Source organism: Somniosus microcephalus, chromosome 18 (genome assembly GCF_052327205.1).
Source record: "Somniosus microcephalus isolate GS21.2 chromosome 18, FLI_Smic_1.0, whole genome shotgun sequence".
Taxonomy (NCBI): domain Eukaryota; kingdom Metazoa; phylum Chordata; class Chondrichthyes; order Squaliformes; family Somniosidae; genus Somniosus; species Somniosus microcephalus.
The window spans coordinates 75751270-75769435 of record NC_141004.1 but is presented as its reverse complement, the minus strand read 5'-3'; the positions used below and the strand labels follow the sequence as shown (position 1 = coordinate 75769435).

The following is an 18166-nucleotide window of genomic DNA, read 5'->3' as shown; positions in this document are numbered from 1 at the left end:
CCCAAATCTTTGGGCCTTTTTTTTCCCTTTCCCACCATAGTTTCTTCCCTAATTAAATTCCTCTCGGGAACACTGTCCTCCGAGGGGCCCGGCTCTCCGGACCCCTCAGCAGCCATCTGGCTGTTTTTTGTGGGCCAAAAAGGCCCTAAAAGCTGAATACAAAACCCCAAAACCCACCACCAACTTTTTACAAAACTCCCTCCAACACCAAGCTGCAATTAGGCAACCAGTCACACCTGGCTCACTCCTAGCCCCTCCCACCTAGAGAGTGCTACACACTGAGCCATGGCTGACACAGGAGAGTGCAGGAAGATGCAAGAGGGGTAGAAGGCTGAAAGGTGCCTGTTAAGTCCAAAGTTGGAAAGGTAATCCAAGTCTGGTAGTCAATAGGTAAATCTGGGTTGAGCTCTGAAGTCAAAGATTGGTGCTGGTCCGAGGTCATGGGTTACCTGGTGGTCAGAGGTCATGGGCTGCCTGATGGTCAAAGCTCAGAGATGGCTAACGACAGGAACAGCAAGCCTGCTGGTGAAAATAATACCTACAAGAGAAGCTCCTTGTTGATGTGTCCCCATTTCCGTTTAGGGACATTGGATAAGATCATGAGCAGTATTCACTATAATGATGTTCAGCGACCTCTGTTTCAGTAATGACCCTCACTAATAGGTGCGTTGATGCCCCTGAATGTGGATTATTGGATGTCAAACAGGAGCCAATTTTGGGGTCCGTTCTGCACCAACAATGGGCACAGACAAGGTCAAATGGACCGGAAGATTGGGTGGAAATCAGTCCTCCCTGTTACTTGCCGCTCTGTTGCGGAGCAGGCGAAGTGGGCTGGGAAAGGGGCATCATTATTACATGGCAGGGGCATCCTGCACATGACTTCCCAGTGCGAGGGCGGGCTGGACCCTGCAGCCCATGTCCAGGATACTGGCGCTCAGGGTTGTTGGATGCAGACAGCTGAGGCAGGAGGGCATTCAAAGGGCACTGAACAGGAAGGTGAAAGGTGAGAGTGGAGAATTTAAGGCTGGCAGGGGGATGTGTAGGAGAAAGAAGGTGAGGAAGTGCTTGGTGAGAGCCCTGTTAGTGATGGAGACCTTGGAGGTCTGGAGGCCCCATGAGATGAGAAGGTCTAGAGGATGGTCATGTATTTGTGGACAGGGGAATCAATGCGTAGAGTGAGGCTGAGGGAGACGGAGGGTAAGGAAGTCAGCAGAGATGGAGCAGGGTGATTTCAGGTGGAGGTTAAAATCCCTGAGGATCAGAAGTCACAGAGCAGAGACTGAGGGTGGACAAGAGGGAGGAGGTTTGCCGAGGAAGGCACCGGGGGAGCAATAAATAGGGAGGACCTTGAAGAAAAGTTGGGAGGGTTGGTACAAGGTGAGATGAGGGAGCCAGAGAAATAAGGGGCTAGGCAGAGATAGGACTTGGAGGTGAGTATCATCTTAGGAGAGGGATGGGGTAAAACACGAAGACAAGCAGCCTTGGTGAAGGACATGGGATCAGCAATGATAAGCCACGTTTTGGTTTCGGCTCAATATGGCAATGTATTACTTCACAACGAGCATACAGATGACAGAACAGGAAGAGAAACTGAGAGTGAGATACCACAATACGCAGCGGAGGAGGGGAGCCAGTTTACCCACAGTTACAGGATATCTCATGCAGCTAGTGGGTCCATCTCTCTGAAGTTTTATGATATAGCGAGCAGTCTACTGAATAACACAAGTCTTGAATGCGGAATTACAAGTTCCAATGAGGTAACGATTCCATTACATTTGATTCTTTCTCTCTCTCTTTGTAACAACCTCTCCATGTGGCAGTGAACAAAACCAGAAGGCGACAGCCAGCCTGACAGCTGGGGTTTTTAATCAGATGCTTCATCTGGTGTTAGAAAGAACAGCCATCTTCAAAGGGGAAGGAGAAACTTGAAGTGTACTGTTTATAATCCTATGTGTGTTTTTTGTCTCTATCTTACACTTGCCACCGGTAAAATGCTGAGTGAGGGTCGATGTTGTGCTGTGTGGGCCCGGGCTCCACTGGGAAGCCGGATAGAGATCCGCCACAAGCGTGGTTTCCTGTACGACCTTTGCAACCAGCAGACACACCAGACTTCCATCCTGCCAAGTTGGGCTGGATTTGGACTCTGGTCCTAGAGGTGAAAGGCCAGAAACTGACTGGGGGTAAAGTCCCCCCAACCCGGACCGTGTAGCTTGCCCTCACTAACAGGTGCGTTGATGCCACTGAAAGGGGATTATTGGGTGTCAAACAGGAGCCAACTTTGGGGCCCGTTCTACGCCAACAATGGGCACAGACAGGGTCTAAGGGACCGGAAAATTGGGTGGAAATCAGTCCTGCCCATAAATTGCCGCTGTGCTGCGGAACAGGCGAAGTGGGCTGGGGACGGGGCTTCATTATTACACGGCAGGTATGTCCTGCACATGACTTCCCAGTGCGAGGGCGGGCTGGACCCTCCAGCCCATGTCCAGGATACTGGAGCCCAGGGTCGCTGGGCGCAGACAACTGAGGCAGGAGGACATTCAAAGGGCACAGAATAGGAAGGTAAGTGTGTCGGGGCCACTTCTGTTCTGGTTTTGTTCCCAGCACCAATGACGTGCCAGGGTAAACAAGAGCCAGCATTGCCCAATTGGCAGGAAGCCACTCAACTATTTCTGTAGGCCAAGGCTCGGGGGAACAGTTCCTGGAGTCTCCAGGAATTAACAATTAATCTCCTGGATGCTGCAAGCAACCCGAGAGAAAAATCACAGGGGCATTACAAAAAACATTGTGTGTGACTCTCATGCTCCACCATTTATTAGTTTTAAAAATATTGGAGCCAGGATATAAAGCCTGTTTAACGGACAGTGAAGCATCATCCAATCAGGTAATGAAGAGCCCGTTTGCTTTCCGACTGGCGTGGGAAGGCGGTGCACGGCGAAGAGGGGACGTGTCGGGCGACCAATGGTGGGAGAATGGGGGGGCGGGGCTGTTGGAGGCAGGAGGTCATGTGATGAAACCGCCAGCAATCCGTCCAACCAGAGTCGGCGGCCCCCCAGCCCAGGCACGCCAGCCATGGGGACCTGGCCTCTTACCATGTGGGTCGGCAGGGCTGGGCTGGGCCGTCTGATGCAAGGACACCAGCAGCTACCATGCACCAGAAGGCTGGCACATCCAGGGGCAAGGATGGTGAGCTGCAGGCTGGGACTTGCGGTCAAGCTGGGACGATACCGTGCACTGTGCACGGAGGGCAGCCTTCCTCACGAGCACCTCATGCCAGCTCCACTTCAGCAGCTAGACTGCAGACCATTGCCTGCACCGAGAATCCTCTTTCCTTCCATGGCGCCCTGCCATTACTGTGTGGGCAAGCTGTGTTAATGGGTCGAGGTGCCTTAAGAGGTTCTCCAAAAGCTTTCTAAAATTTTGTCCCCCTATTGTGATATTCCCCTTTAATTGGTCCTACCCCTTTAAATGTAGCTTGCACACAGCCTTCCATCCCCACCACGAGTGTGCTCCCTCGATCTGTCGGAGTTTGCAGCTGCTGTTGTGAATAATTATGCAAATGAGCTTACAGTGGAGAATTGAGTGCTGTTATTATAGGTTGGCATGTCTGTATTGCCCAGCATTTAAAAGTATTATGATATTATAGTTTTTCTGTCTGCAGTGCCCCATATTAACAGGTATATTATGATATTTCAGTTTGTCCTGTCCTAGTGTCCCACATTTATAGGTAATATAGTGACCCTGAGAGGTAGAAGTGATGGAAATTTCTGTGGTTTGAAAGTGTAAAAAGAAACAACAATCAAAATGAAACAAAAAACAACCTGACTGAATTCCCCCGACTGACAGGTCAGTGAGAATAAATTCAATAGCAAGTGGCTGGAAATACAACCAGTCTGACCCAACCCGTCAGCAGGTCGGTCAGACAGTGAGCCAGCCAGTCTGCAGGTCAGACAGTGAGCCAACCAGTCTGCAGGTCAGACAGTGAGCCAGCCAGTCTGCAGGTCAGACAGTGACCCAACCCGTCAGCAGGTCGGTCAGACAGTGAGCCAGCCAGTCTGCAGGTCAGACAGTGAGCCAGCCAGTCTGCAGGTCAGACAGTGAGCCAGCCAGTCTGCAGGTCAGACAGTGACCCAACCCGTCAGCAGGTCGGTCAGACAGTGAGCCAGCCAGTCTGCAGGCCAGACAGTGAGCCAGCCAGTCTGCAGGTCAGACAGTGAGCCAGCCAGTCTGCAGGTCAGACAGTGAGCCAGCCAGCCTGCAGAAAGCACAAAACTGTAACAGAAATTACTGCAGGCTCCTTATAATGGCCACTGAAAGACAGAAAGAACTTGCACGACCTCAGGACATCTCAAAGCGCTTTATAGCCAATGAAGTACTTTTTGAAGTGTAGTCACTGTTGTGATGTGGGAAATGTGGCAGCCATATTGCGCACAGCAAGCTGCCACAAACAGCAATGTGATAATGACCAGATAGTCTGTTGGTTGAGGGATAAATATTGGCCAGGACACCGGGTATAACTCCCCCACTCTTCTTCCAATAGTGCTGTGGGATCTTTGGCAGGAGGGAGGGAAGGGAAGAGGGGAGGGAGGCCCGGGGCAGGGGGGGAAGGAGGGGGAGGGAGGCCCAGGGCGGGGTGAGGGGGAGGGAAGCCCGGGTCCATTTGCTGCCACGACGGCCCCCCACCCCACTGCGCAGGCCTTGGGTTAAAACTTACAGTCCGGCCCCAATGGGGTCATCGGAGCCTGAACTCCATATTTAGAGAAGGACCCTGCTGCCTTCCTGCGGGTGGCCCTCTCGCCTGCTCAAAAACACAGGTTAAAATTACAACCGGCGGTTCGGACGGGGCAAGTCCCTGCGGCCGTTTTAACTCCCCTGCCCTTTTGTTTCTAACTTTCGCTTCTGCAGCACCAGGTGTCGAGTTGTGCGTTACGTTACACCCAAGCAAACAGCGAGCATTCAGCTCCAGATGTGTCAACAGGAGCTCTCTCACTATCACTTCCTCCTGTCGCCTGGAAGAGAGTCAAAAACGCATTTTCAGCTGTACAAACAAGCCAGGCTTTTCCCCACAAAGGGTGGCGGAAATCTGGAACTCTCTCCCGCAAAAGGCTGTGGATACTGGGGGTCAATTGGAGCTTTCAAGGCTGAGAGCGATATTGTTGGGTCAGGGTATCGAGGGATAATGGGTCAAAGTGGTTAAATGTGGTTAAGATACAGGTCAGCCATGATCCCATCTCATTGAATGGCGGAGCAGGCCCGAGGGGCTGAATGGCCTCCTCCTGTTCCTGTGTAACAGGCCCGAGGGGCTGAATGGCCTCCCGCTGTTCCTGTGTAACAGGCCCGAGGGGCTGAATGGCCTCCTCCTGTTCCTGTGTAACAGGCCCGAGGGGCTGAATGGCCTCCTCCTGCTCCTGTGTAACAGGCCTGAGGGGCTGAATGGCCTCCTCCTGTTCCTGTCTAACAGGCCCGAGGGGCTGAATGGCCTCCCCCTGTTCCTGTGTAACAGGCCCGAGGGGCTGAATGGCCTCCTCCTGTTCCTGTCTAACAGGCCCGAGGGGCTGAATGGCCTCCTCCTGTTCCTATGTAACAGGCGCGAGGGGCTGAATGGCCTCCTCCTGTTCCTGTCTAACAGGCCCGAGGGGCTGAATGGCCTCCCCCTGTTCCTGTGTAACAGGCCCGAGGGGCTGAATGGCCTCCTCCTGTTCCTGTCTAACAGACCCGAGGGGCTAAATGGTCTCCTCCTGTTCCTGTGTAACAGGCCCGAGGGGCTAAATGGCCTCCTCCTGTTCCTGTCTAACAGGCCTGAGGGGCTGAATGGCCTCCTCCTGTTCCTGTGTAACAGGCCCGAAGGGCTGAATGGCCTCCTCCTGTTCCTGTGTAACAGGCCCGAGGGGCTAAATGGCCTCCTCCTGTTCCTGTCTAACAGGCCCGAGGGGCTGAATGGCCTCCTCCTGTTCCTATGTAACAGGCACAAGGGGCTGAATGGCCTCCTCCTGTTCCTGTGTAACAGGCCTGAGGGGCTGAATGGCCTCCCCCTGTTCCTGTGTAACAGGCCCGAGGGGCTGAATGGCCTCCTCCTGTTCCTGTGTAACAGGCCCGAGGGGCTGAATGGCCTCCTCCTGTTCCTGTGTAACAGGCCCGAGGTGCTAAATGGTCTCCTCCTGTTCCTGTCTAACAGGCCCGAGGGGCTGAATGGCCTCCTCCTGTTCCTGTCTAACAGGCCTGAGGGGCTGAATGGCCTCCTCCTGTTCCTGTGTAACAGGCCCGAGGGGCTGAATGGCCTCCTCCTGTTCCTGTGTAACAGGCCCGAGGGGCTGAATGGCCTCCTCCTGCTCCTGTGTAACAGGCCTGAGGGGCTGAATGGCCTCCTCCTGTTCCTGTCTAACAGGCCCGAGGGGCTGAATGGCCTCCCCCTGTTCCTGTGTAACAGGCCCGAGGGGCTGAATGGCCTCCTCCTGTTCCTGTCTAACAGGCCCGAGGGGCTGAATGGCCTCCTCCTGTTCCTATGTAACAGGCGCGAGGGGCTGAATGGCCTCCTCCTGTTCCTGTCTAACAGGCCCGAGGGGCTGAATGGCCTCCCCCTGTTCCTGTGTAACAGGCCCGAGGGGCTGAATGGCCTCCTCCTGTTCCTGTCTAACAGACCCGAGGGGCTAAATGGTCTCCTCCTGTTCCTGTGTAACAGGCCCGAGGGGCTAAATGGCCTCCTCCTGTTCCTGTCTAACAGGCCTGAGGGGCTGAATGGCCTCCTCCTGTTCCTGTGTAACAGGCCCGAAGGGCTGAATGGCCTCCTCCTGTTCCTGTGTAACAGGCCCGAGGGGCTAAATGGCCTCCTCCTGTTCCTGTCTAACAGGCCCGAGGGGCTGAATGGCCTCCTCCTGTTCCTATGTAACAGGCACAAGGGGCTGAATGGCCTCCTCCTGTTCCTGTGTAACAGGCCTGAGGGGCTGAATGGCCTCCCCCTGTTCCTGTGTAACAGGCCCGAGGGGCTGAATGGCCTCCTCCTGTTCCTGTGTAACAGGCCCGAGGGGCTGAATGGCCTCCTCCTGTTCCTGTCTAACAGGCCCGAGGGGCTGAATGGCCTCCTCCTGTTCCTGTCTAACAGGCCTGAGGGGCTGAATGGCCTCCTCCTGTTCCTGTGTAACAGGCCCGAGGGGCTAAATGGTCTCCTCCTGTTCCTGTCTAACAGGCCTGAGGGGCTGAATGGCCTCCTCCTGTTCCTGTGTAACAGGCCCGAAGGGCTGAATGGCCTCCTCCTGTTCCTGTGTAACAGGCCCGAGGGGCTAAATGGTCTCCTCTTGTTCCTGTCTAACAGGCCCGAGGGGCTGAATGGCCTCCTCCTGTTCCTGTCTAACAGGCCCGAGGGGCTGAATGGCCTCCTCCTGTTCCTGTGTAACAGGCCCGAGGGGCTGAATGGCCTCCTCCTGTTCCTGTGTAACAGGCCCGAGGGGCTAAATGGTCTCCTCCTGTTCCTGTCTAACAGGCCCGAGGGGCTGAATGGCCTCCTCCTGTTCCTGTGTAACAGGCCCGAGGGGCTAAATGGTCTCCTCCTGTTCCTGTCTAACAGGCCTGAGGGGCTGAATGGCCTCCTCCTGTTCCTAATGTAACAGGCCCGAGGGGCTGAATGGCCTCCTCCTGTTCCTGTGTAACAGGCCCGAGGGGTTAAATGGTCTCCTCCTGTTCCTGTGTAACAGGCCCGAGGGGCTGAATGGCCTCCTCCTGTTTCTATATTCCAAAACTGGGCGTACTGCTCTGGATTAAAAGCTGTGACCAATTGCCACCTCCCTCCTTTGAAGAACTCCACTTGGCTGAGTTTGCATCCCAAGTTTGTCAATGGAGATACAGAATGGACTGGAAGTGAGGTGGGGAACACAGAGTACTAGAGCCATAACGACACAGAAGGAGGCCATTCGGCCCATTGAGTCCATGCTGGCTCTCTGTAGAGCAATCCAGTCAGTCCCATTCCCCCGCTCTATCCCCGTAGCCCTGCAAGTTTATTTCCCTCAAGTGCCTATCCAGTCTCCACTTGAAAACATCGAGTGTCTCCGCTTCCACCACTTCCGTTGGCAGCGAGTTCCAGGTCCTCACCACTCGCCACGTAAAAAAGCTTTTCCTCACATCCCCCCTGTATCTCTTGCCCAAAACCTTAAATCAGTGTCCCCTAGTCCTTGTACCATGAGGGTAAGAACAATTCCCAGACTGTTTTCTGTCATTACTCAGGTACAGCCTGCTGACAGTACTGATAAACACCAGGCTGACCACAGCTATTTTTAATGAAAAGATCTCTACCCAGCTGAGAAACAATGAGTCTATTGAACTTTCATTTACACCATGAACCAACCACTTGAGAAAGTTCACATCCATCGCACACATGGGCCTAGAAATTCAGTGGCCTGCGCCACCAGTTTGCGCCCAAAGAGGGCTTTTGCGCCACTGTGCAAACCTACCGCAATATTTAGCGCGGCGCTAATGGCGGCGTTAGCCAGTAGCGCTGCGCCGCCACCGATGACGTCATCGGTGTGCGCAGCGCCCCGCTATCGCCCCGCTGGCCATATTTGCTCGCTGCCGCCTCCCCCGCGCCGGCCGCAAACAGCGACCAGTACACAGGGCGAGTTAAGGTGGAGGTGCGGCCGGTCGCTTTTTCGGCGGCCGCCTGCCCGCACCTCCGTCCCCGGCCTCCTACACCCCCCCCCCCCCCGCGGCATTGCCGGCTGTTTCCAGAGAGCCCGGCACTTCTCCTTGGTGCCGGGCTCATTTGCCGGCACTCGCGAGCGGGGATCGCGCTGTTGCAGGCACCTCCCCCTTAAGAGTGAGAGGAAGGCCTGCAGTACCGCAGGCTGCCGTGCCGCAGCGGGTGGCGCTGCGGCACTTTGCACGCCGATATTCAGTTTCAGCGCCCCAAGCGGGGCGCCGAAACCCTTGTTTAGCGGCCGGCTTCCACTTGGGGCGCTGAAACTGAATATCCCGCTGGCGCAAGTGGCTCCGCGCGCAGCGGTAATTCCGGCGCCCAGGCGAGCTGGGCGCCCCTAACTGAATTTCTAGGCCATGAAATTTTGCATGGTGCGCACTAATGCTCCAGTCATTCTGACCGATTACAACCATTTCCTCTCGGGTTAATTGGCTTCCTTTTCCGGTGAGTCTTTCGAACTCTTAGGTTTCACCTAAGAACCGACAACCCATCATTCGCCTTCAGTCTGCATTCACTCCATCGAGAGGTGCCTCCTGGGATTTGATCGTGTTCTAGAATTCAGAGGAAGTCCAGACTCAGCCATCCTTCTTGGCAAGTTGTATTTTGGTTCGCCCTACTCCACTGTACAGTTGTGGGTTCAAGTCCCACTCCAGAGACTTGAGCACAAAAAGCTAGGCTGACACTCCCAGTGTAGTACTGAGGGAGCGCTGCACTGTCAGAGGTGCCGTCTTTCAGATGCTCTCTCAGGTGGACATAAAAGATCCCATGGCACTATTTCGATGAAGGCGTTCTCCCCGTTGTCCTGGCCAATACTGATCCCTCAATCAACATAACAAAAACAGATTATATGGTCATTATCACGTTGCTGGTTGTGGGAGCTTGCTGTGCGCAAATTGGCTGCCACGTTTCCTACATTACTACATTTAAAAAGTACCCCACTGGCTGTAAAGCGCTTTGGGACATCTGGTGGTCGGGAAAGGCGCTATATAAATGTAAGTCTTTCTTTATATCAAGCTCAAAGCAGCCAATCAGCAAACTCCTGGGTTCTACCAATATTGCCCTTGAGACGGGAGCTAAAGGCTGAGTGGAGTGCTCCAGGGTAAATGGCCCTCTGGTGGCACAGCCCCTCTGTGAGAGACATCTGAGGGCTCTGCTCACTGACAGTGGCACAGATCAGATAGGAACCTCCAATGGCTCAGTCTCTGGGTGACCCAAGGTCTTACTGCCAGTACACCGTACGGAGGCTTTACTGTCATTATTCTGCATCTGCACGGTCTTTCTGTATACATCCTTGTGCAATGAAATCAATGGGGCACTGGGACAGTTATAGAAAGAGGACTGTAATAGACACAAGGTGGCACTGGGACTGTAATAGAAACAAGGTCAATCTGGGACAGTAATAGACACAATGTGGCACTGGGGCTGTAATAGTCATAAGGTGGTACTGGGGCTGTAATAGTCATAAGGTGGTACTGGGGCTGCAATAGACACAAGGGGGCACTGGGATAGTAATAGACACAAGGTGGTGCTGGGGCTGCAATAGACACAAGGGGGCACTGGGGTAGTAATAGACACAAGGTGGTGCTGGGGCTGTAACAGACACAAGGTGGTACTGGGGCTCTAATAGACACAAGGTGGCAATGGGGCTGTAATAGACACAAGGTGGCACTGGGACTGTAATAGAAACAAGGACACTCTGGGACAGTAATAGACACAATGTGGCACTGGGGCTGTAATAGACACAAGGTGGTACTGGGGCTGTAATAGTCATAAGGTGGTACTGGGGCTGTAACAGACACAAGGTGGCAATGGGGTGGGAATAGACACAAGGTGGTACTGTGGCTGTAATAGACACAAGGTGGTGCTGGGGCTGCAATAGACACAAGATGGCACTGGGGTAGTAATAGACACAAGGTGGTGCTGGGGCTGCAATAGACACAAGATGGCACTGGGGTAGTAATAGACACAAGGTGGTGCTGCGGCTGCAATAGACAAAAGATGGTACTGGGGCTGTAATAGACACAAGGTGGTACTGGGGCTGTAACAGACACAAGGTGGTACTGGGGCTCAAATAAACACAAGGTGGTACTGGGGCTGTAAGAGACACAAGGTGGCACTGGGGCTGTAACAGAAACAAGGTGGCACTGGGGCTGTAATAGACACAAGGTGGCACTGGGGCTGTAACAGAAACAAGGTGGCACTGGGGCTGTAATAGACACAAGGTGGCACTGGGGCTGTAATAGACACAAGGTGGCACTGGGACAGTAATAGACACAGGGTGGCACTGAACTGTAATAGTCACAAGGTGGTACTGGGGCTGCAATAGACATAAGGTGGCACTGGGACAGTAACAGAAACAAGAGGTGGTGCTGGGGCTGTAATAGACACAAGGTGGCACTGGGGCTATAATAGAAACAAGGTGGCACTGGGGCTGTAATAGACACAAGGTGGCACTGGGGCCGTAATAGAAACAAGGTGGCACCGGGGCTTTAATACATACAATGTGGCACTGGGGCTGTAAAAGACAGAAAGGTGGTACTGGGGCTGTAATAGACACAAGGTGGCACTGGGACTGTAATAGTCACAACGTGGCACTAGGACTGTAATAGTCATAAGGTGGTACTGGGGCTGTAATCGACATAAGGTGGCACTGGGACTGTAATAAAAACAAGGTCCTACTGGGACAGTAATAGGCACAATGTGGCACTAGGGCTGTAATAGTCACAAGGTGGTACTGGGGCTGTAACAGACACAAGGTGGCAATGGGGTGGTAATAGACACAAGGTGGCACTGCGGCTGCAATAGAAACAAGGTGGTACTGGGGCTGTTATAGACACAAGGTGGCACTGGGGCTGTAATAAACACATGGTGGTACTGGGGCTTTAATAGACACAAGGTGGCACTGGGGCTGGAATAGGCACAAGGTGGCACTGGGGCTTTAATAGACACAAGGTGGCACTAGGGCTGTAATAGGCACAAGGTGGCACTGGGGCTTTAATAGACACAAGGTGGCACTGGGGCTGGAATAGACACACGGTGGTACTGGAGCTGTAATAGACACAGGGTGGCACTGGGGCTGTAATAGGCACAAGGTGGCACTGGGGCAATAATAGACAAAAGGTGGTACTGGGGCTGTAATATGCATAAGGTGGCACTGCGGCTGTAATATGCACAAGGTGGCACTGGGGCTGTAATAGACAGAAGGTGGCACCGGGGCTGTAATAGGCACAAGGTGGCACCGGGGCTGTAATAAACAAAAGGTGGCACTGGGCCTGTAATATGCATAAGGTGGCACTGGGGCTGTAATAGACACAAGGTGGCACTGGGGCTGTAATAGACACAAGGTGGCACTGGGGCTGTAATAGACAAAAGGTGGCACTGTGACTGTAATAGACACAAGGTGGCACAGGGGCTGTAATAGAAACAAGGTGTCATTGAGGCTGTAATTACAACATGGTGGCATCAGGGCTATAATAGACACAAGGTGGCATTGGGGCAGTAACAGACACAAGGTGGCACTGTGACTGTAATAGACACAAGGTGGCACTGGGGCTGTAATAGGCACAATGTGGCAGTGGGGCTGTAATAGACACAAGGTGGTCCTGGGAATTTAATAGACACAAGGTGGTACTGGGGCTCAAATAGACACAAGATGGTACTGGGGCTGCAATAGAAACAAGGTGGCACTGGGACTCTAATAGTCACAAGGTGGTACTGGGGCTGTAACAGAAACAAGGTGGCACTGGGACATTAATAGACAAAAGGTGGCACTGGAGATGTAATAGATACAGTGTGGCACTGGGGCTGGAGTAGACACAACATGGCACTGATGCAGTAATAGACACAAGGTGGCACTGGGGCTGTAATAGACACAAGGTGGCACTGGGAGTGTAATAGTCACTAGGTGGAACTGGGGCTGTAATAGACACAAGATGGTACTGGGGCTGTAATAGACACAAGGTGTTACTGGGGCCCACATAGACAAAAGTTGGTACTGGGGCTGTAATTGACTCAAGGTGGCACTGCGGCTGTAATAGACACAAGGTGGCACTGGGGCTGTAATAGAAACAAGGTGGCATGGGGCTGTAATAGACACAATGTGGCACTGGGGCTGTAATAGAAACAAGGTGACACTGGGGCTGTAATAGACACAAGGTGGCACTGGGACTGTAATAGAAACAAGGTCGTACTGGGACTGTAATAGAAACAAGGTGGCACTGGGGCGGTAATAGACACAAGGTGGCAATGGGTCTGTAATAGACACAATGCAGCACTGGGGCTGTAATAGACACAGCATGGCACTGGGGCTGGAATAGACACAAGATGCCACTGGGGCTGTAATAGGCACAAGGTGGCACGGGGTTGTAATAGACACAAGGTGGTGCTGGGCCTGTAATAGACACAAGGTGGCACTGGGGCTGGAATAGACACAAAGTGGCACTGGGGCTGTAATAGAAACAAGGTCGTACTGGGACTGTAATAGAAACAAGGTGGCACTGGGGTGGTAATAGACACAAGGTGGCAATGGGTCTGTAATAGACACAACGCAGCACTGGGGCTGTAATAGACACAGCATGGCACTGGGGCTGGAATAGACACAAGATGCCACTGGGGCTGTAATAGGCACAAGGTGGCACGGGGTTGTAATAGACACAAGGTGGTGCTGGGCCTGTAATAGACACAAGGTGGCACTGGGGCTGGAATAGACACAAAGTGGCACTGGGGCTGTAAGAGACACAAGGTGGCACTGGGGCTGTAATAGACACAAGGTGGCACTGGGGCTGTAATAGACACAAGGTGGCACTGGGGCAGTAATGGACACAAGGTGGCACTGTGGCTGTAATAGACACAAGGTGGCACTGGGGCTGTAAGAGACACAAGGTGGCACTGGGGCTGTAATAGTCACAAGATGGCACTGGGGCTGTAATAGAAACAAGGTGGCACTGGGGCTGTAATAGTCACAAGATGGCACTGGGGCTGTAATAGAAACAAGGTGGCACTGGGGCTGTAATGGACACAAGTTGGCACTGGGGCTGTAATAGACACAAGGTGGCACTGGGGCTGCAATAGACACAAGGTGGCACTGGGGCTGTAATAGTCACAAGGTGGCACTGGGGCTGTAATAGAAACAAGGTGGCACTGGGGCTGTAATGGACACAAGTTGGCACTGGGGCTGTAATAGACACAAGGTGGCACTGGGGCTGCAATAGACACAAGGTGGCACTGGGACTGTAATAGACACTAGGTGGCACTGTGGCTGTAATAGACACCAGTTGGCAATGGGGCTGTAAAAGAAACAAGGTGGCACTGGGGCTGTAATAGACACAAGGTGGCACTGGGGCTGTAATAGACACAAGGTGGCACTGGGGCTGTAATGGACACAAGTTGGCACTGGGGCTGTAATAGACACAAGGTGGCACTGGGGCTGCAATAGACACAAGGTGGCACTGGGGCTGTAATAGACACAAAGTGGCACTGGGGCTGTAATAGACACTAGGTGGCACTGGGGCTGTAATAGACACCAGATGGCAATGGGGCTGTAAAAGAAACAAGGTGGCACTGGGGCTGTAATAGACACAAGGTGGCACTGGGGCTGTAATAGACACAAGGTGGCACTGGGGCTGTAATAGACACAAGGTGGCACTGGGGCTGTAATAGAAACATGGTGGCACTGGGGCTCTAATGGATACAAGTTGGCACTGGGGCTGTAATGGACAGAAGGTGGCACTGGGGCTGTAATAGACACAAGGTGGCATTGGGGCTGTAGCTGACACTAGGTGGTACTGGGGCTGTAATAGACACAGGGTTGCACTGGGGCTGTAATGGACACAAGGTGGCACTGGGGCTGTATAAGACACAAGGAGGTACTGGGGCTGTAATAGTCACAAGGAGGCACTGGGGCTGCAATAGACACAAGGTGGCACTGGGCCTGTAATAGACACAAGGTGGTACTGGGGCTGTAATAGACACAAGGTGGCACTGGGGCTGTAACATTCACAAGGAGGTACTGGGGCTGTAATTTTCACAAGTTGGCAATGGGGCTGTAATAGACATAAGCTGGTACTTGGGCTGTATTAGACACAAGGTGGTACTGGGGCTGTAATAAACATAAGGTGGTACTGGGGCTGTAATAAACAAAAGAGTACTGGGACTGTAATAGACACAAGGTGGCACTGGGGCTGTAATAGACACAAAGTGGCACTGGGGCTGTAATAGACACAAGGTGGCACTAGGACTGTAATAGATACAAGGTGGCAATCAGACTCTACTAGACAGAAGGTGGCACTGGGACTGTAATAGAAACCAGGTGGCACTGGGACTTTAATAGAAACCAGGTGGCACTGCAACTGTAATAAAAACCAGGTGGTACTGGGACTTTAATAGGCACAAGGTGGCACTGGGGTTGTAATAGACACAAGGTGGCACTGGGGCTGTAATAGACACAAGTTGGCACTGGGACCGTAATAGACACAAGGTGGCACTGGGTCTGTAATAGACACAAGGTGGCAAGGGACTGTAATAGTTATACTCACACTGGGGTTCTCCAGAAATACTCAAACTCCCAGGACTCTTTCTAAATGTTCAGACACACTTTGGATCACTGGAAAACTCAGATACACAGTCCTGGGACTCCCTGTAAATATTGACACACTCCTGGGACTCCCTGTAAATATTGACACACTCCTGGGACTCCCTGTAAATCCTGACACACTCCTGGGACTCCCTGTAAATACTGACACACTCCTGGGACTCCCTGTAAATCCTGACACACTCCTGGGACTCCCTGTAAATCCTGACACACTCCTGGGACTCCCTGTAAATCCTGACACACTCCTGGGACTCCCTGTAAATCCTGACACACTCCTGGGACTCCCTGTAAATCCTGACACACTCCTGGGACTCCCTGTAAATACTGACACACTCCTGGGACTCCCTGTAAATCCTGTCACACTCCTGGGACTCCCTGTAAATAATGACACACTCCTGGGACTCCCTGTAAATCCTGACACACTCATGGGACTCCCTGTAAATCCTGACACACTCCTGGGACTCCCTGTAAATCCTGACACACTCCTGGGACTCCCTGTAAACCCTGACACACTCCTGGGACTCCCTGTAAATACTGACACACTCCTGGGACTCCCTGTAAACCCTGACACACTCCTGGGACTCCCTGTAAATCCTGACACACTCCTGGGACTCCCTGTAAATACTGACACACTCCTGGGACTCCCTGTAAATCCTGACACACTCCTGGGACTCCCTGTAAATCCTGACACACTCCTGGGACTCCCTGTAAATACTGACACACTCCTGGGACTCCCTGTAAATCCTAACACACTCCTGGGACTCCCTGTAAATACTGACACACTCCTGGGACTCCCTGTAAATCCTGACACACTCATGGGTCCCCTGTAAATACTGACACACACCTGAGACTCCCTGTAAATACTGACACACGCCTGGGTCCCCTCTAAATTTTGAAACACTCCCGGAAACCCCTGTTATTACTGACGCACTCCCAGGAACCTCTGTAAATATTGACACACTTCCAGGACACACTGTAAATATTGACACACTCCTGGTTTCCCCTGTAAATACTGACACAGAGTGAATGAGAAAATAGAGATAGGTATTGTAAAGTCTGTGGGTTATATGGTGAATTAATACACAGACTACAAGAGTAACTTTAACAGGACTTTACTATTCGAAGGTCAGGGCGAATCTGCCCAATAAATCCTTACACAGCACTTATATACCGGTGTGGTCACCACCGGTATTACAGTATACAGCAGCCAAGATAAAGTAGTGCAACACCTAAAATAGTTCTCTTAAAGGTGGACGGTTACATACAATCGTTCTCTTAAAGGTAGAACGGTTACATACACTACAATCCTCCCTTTTTAGCTTACAACATACTTATTCCCCATTAAACATAACATCATAACATCTATCCAACTTCATTTAAAAACAGTTCACAGATGTAGTCTCTGCGGAAAACAGTTCACAGATGTAGTCTCTGCGGAAAACAGTTCACAGATTCAGTCTCTGCGGAAAACAGTTCACAGATTCAGTCTCTGTGGAGGCGCCTCCTGTGCTTCTTGACTCGGTCCGGACAACGCCTTGGTGGTGTAGCAGTTTCCTGTGGTGTAGTCGGTTCACGTTGCTGGAGTGACTCATCCAATAGTCCTTCACTGGACTTAACAGCTTGAACTTCCGTCACTTCTGAACCAGCATTGTTGACTTCTAAAAGCTTGAGTACCTTGGGAAGTTTTTCTACTTCCAAACTGATTTGGCTCCGTTCGGAGGGACCACATGCGTGATCTGGTAGAGGTGATAATGGTTCAGATGGGACATCTTCTTCTGTTTCCTCTTTTCCTTTCCTGCTTCTTGGAGACTCTCTGTGCTCCGCTGCCAGCCGCATGCACAGTTCCTCCTCCTCTTTCTCCTGTTGCCTTAGCAGCGCCACCATCTCCCGGTGTTTCTTAGACTTTTTGTGATTCTTCAGGGTTTGTGCACTTCGGAAGATTTCCCCACAAGCTGGGCAGAACAGGTCATCGTTATATTCGGTGTCGTTCAACAGGACATGGTAATAATCGGTGTCGTCCTGAGCTAGGCCAGCGAGAGGGTCTTTTATTTCCTCCATGCCCAGCTGGACGTTAGCCAGCTTTTGTTCCAAGTCCCGATATCTCTCCTGAAGAGACTTCTTCATGTGTTCAGCTTCCTCCAGCTTTTTCTGGGCTTCCTGCAAGTCTTTTATTAATGACCTCATTCGTGATTTCAATGCTTCAACTTCCTTCGGAGATTGATTGATCGTACTATTCAATCCCTCTACTGGAGCAGCTGTTTCAGCATTTTGTTGTTCGACATTGACGTGAGTCAGCGTACTTTTGGCATCCAAGGGTTGCTCTGCTGCCATCTTCTCAGTCTGTGTTGCAACCTCAGCTATTTCAATAACTTTTGAGAGCTCCGAACCCCTTTCCTTTGAAGATTGAAGCTCGTGTTCAAATTGTTCTCATTTCAGAGTCTTGTCCCTCAGCATATGAAGGAGTTGGCTGACCGTTAACTCTTCTGACCTCATCCGTTTCCCAGTAGCTGCAGGGCTGTTTATAACCTTGCCCTGGGGCTCCTTTGCTGTTTCTACTTCGCCATCATCCGCAGCCTCCACCATTCGAATTTCCACAAATGAATCGTCCGGTGATGCTGCACCCAACTTCAGTAGGAGCTCGGAATTCATGGCGACCAACTCAGCCTTTTCTGCCTGCAATCTGCTAACAAGCGCCTTCAGTTGCTGAACATCTTGCTCCACCAGATTAGAGCACGCACCTTCAGAAACCGAATCAGCTTTGATTCGTTTGGCCTCTTTGTGCAGACGGTTTGTGTGCTCCTGCTCCCTTTTCTCCCTCAGCTGTTTCTGTTGTCTTTCCAGATTCTCCCACTCTGTGTCAAAGAACGTTTTCATTGCTTTTAGGTAGTGCCATTCCA

The 18166-nt window shown here is 52.1% G+C and overlaps 1 protein-coding gene across 2 annotated transcripts in view; it reads left to right on the top strand.

The window, feature by feature from the left end:
• The first annotated feature begins 1642 nt into the window (after window positions 1-1642).
• Window positions 1643-18166, top strand: part of LOC147105391 (DENN domain-containing protein 2D-like) — a 216234-nt gene continuing 199710 nt past the window's right edge. For both annotated transcript variants that reach the window (XM_086011698.1, XM_086011693.1), the window contains exon 1: window positions 1643-1757. The gene's annotated coding sequence lies outside the window, so the exon portion shown is untranslated. The remainder of the gene's footprint in view (window positions 1758-18166) is intronic.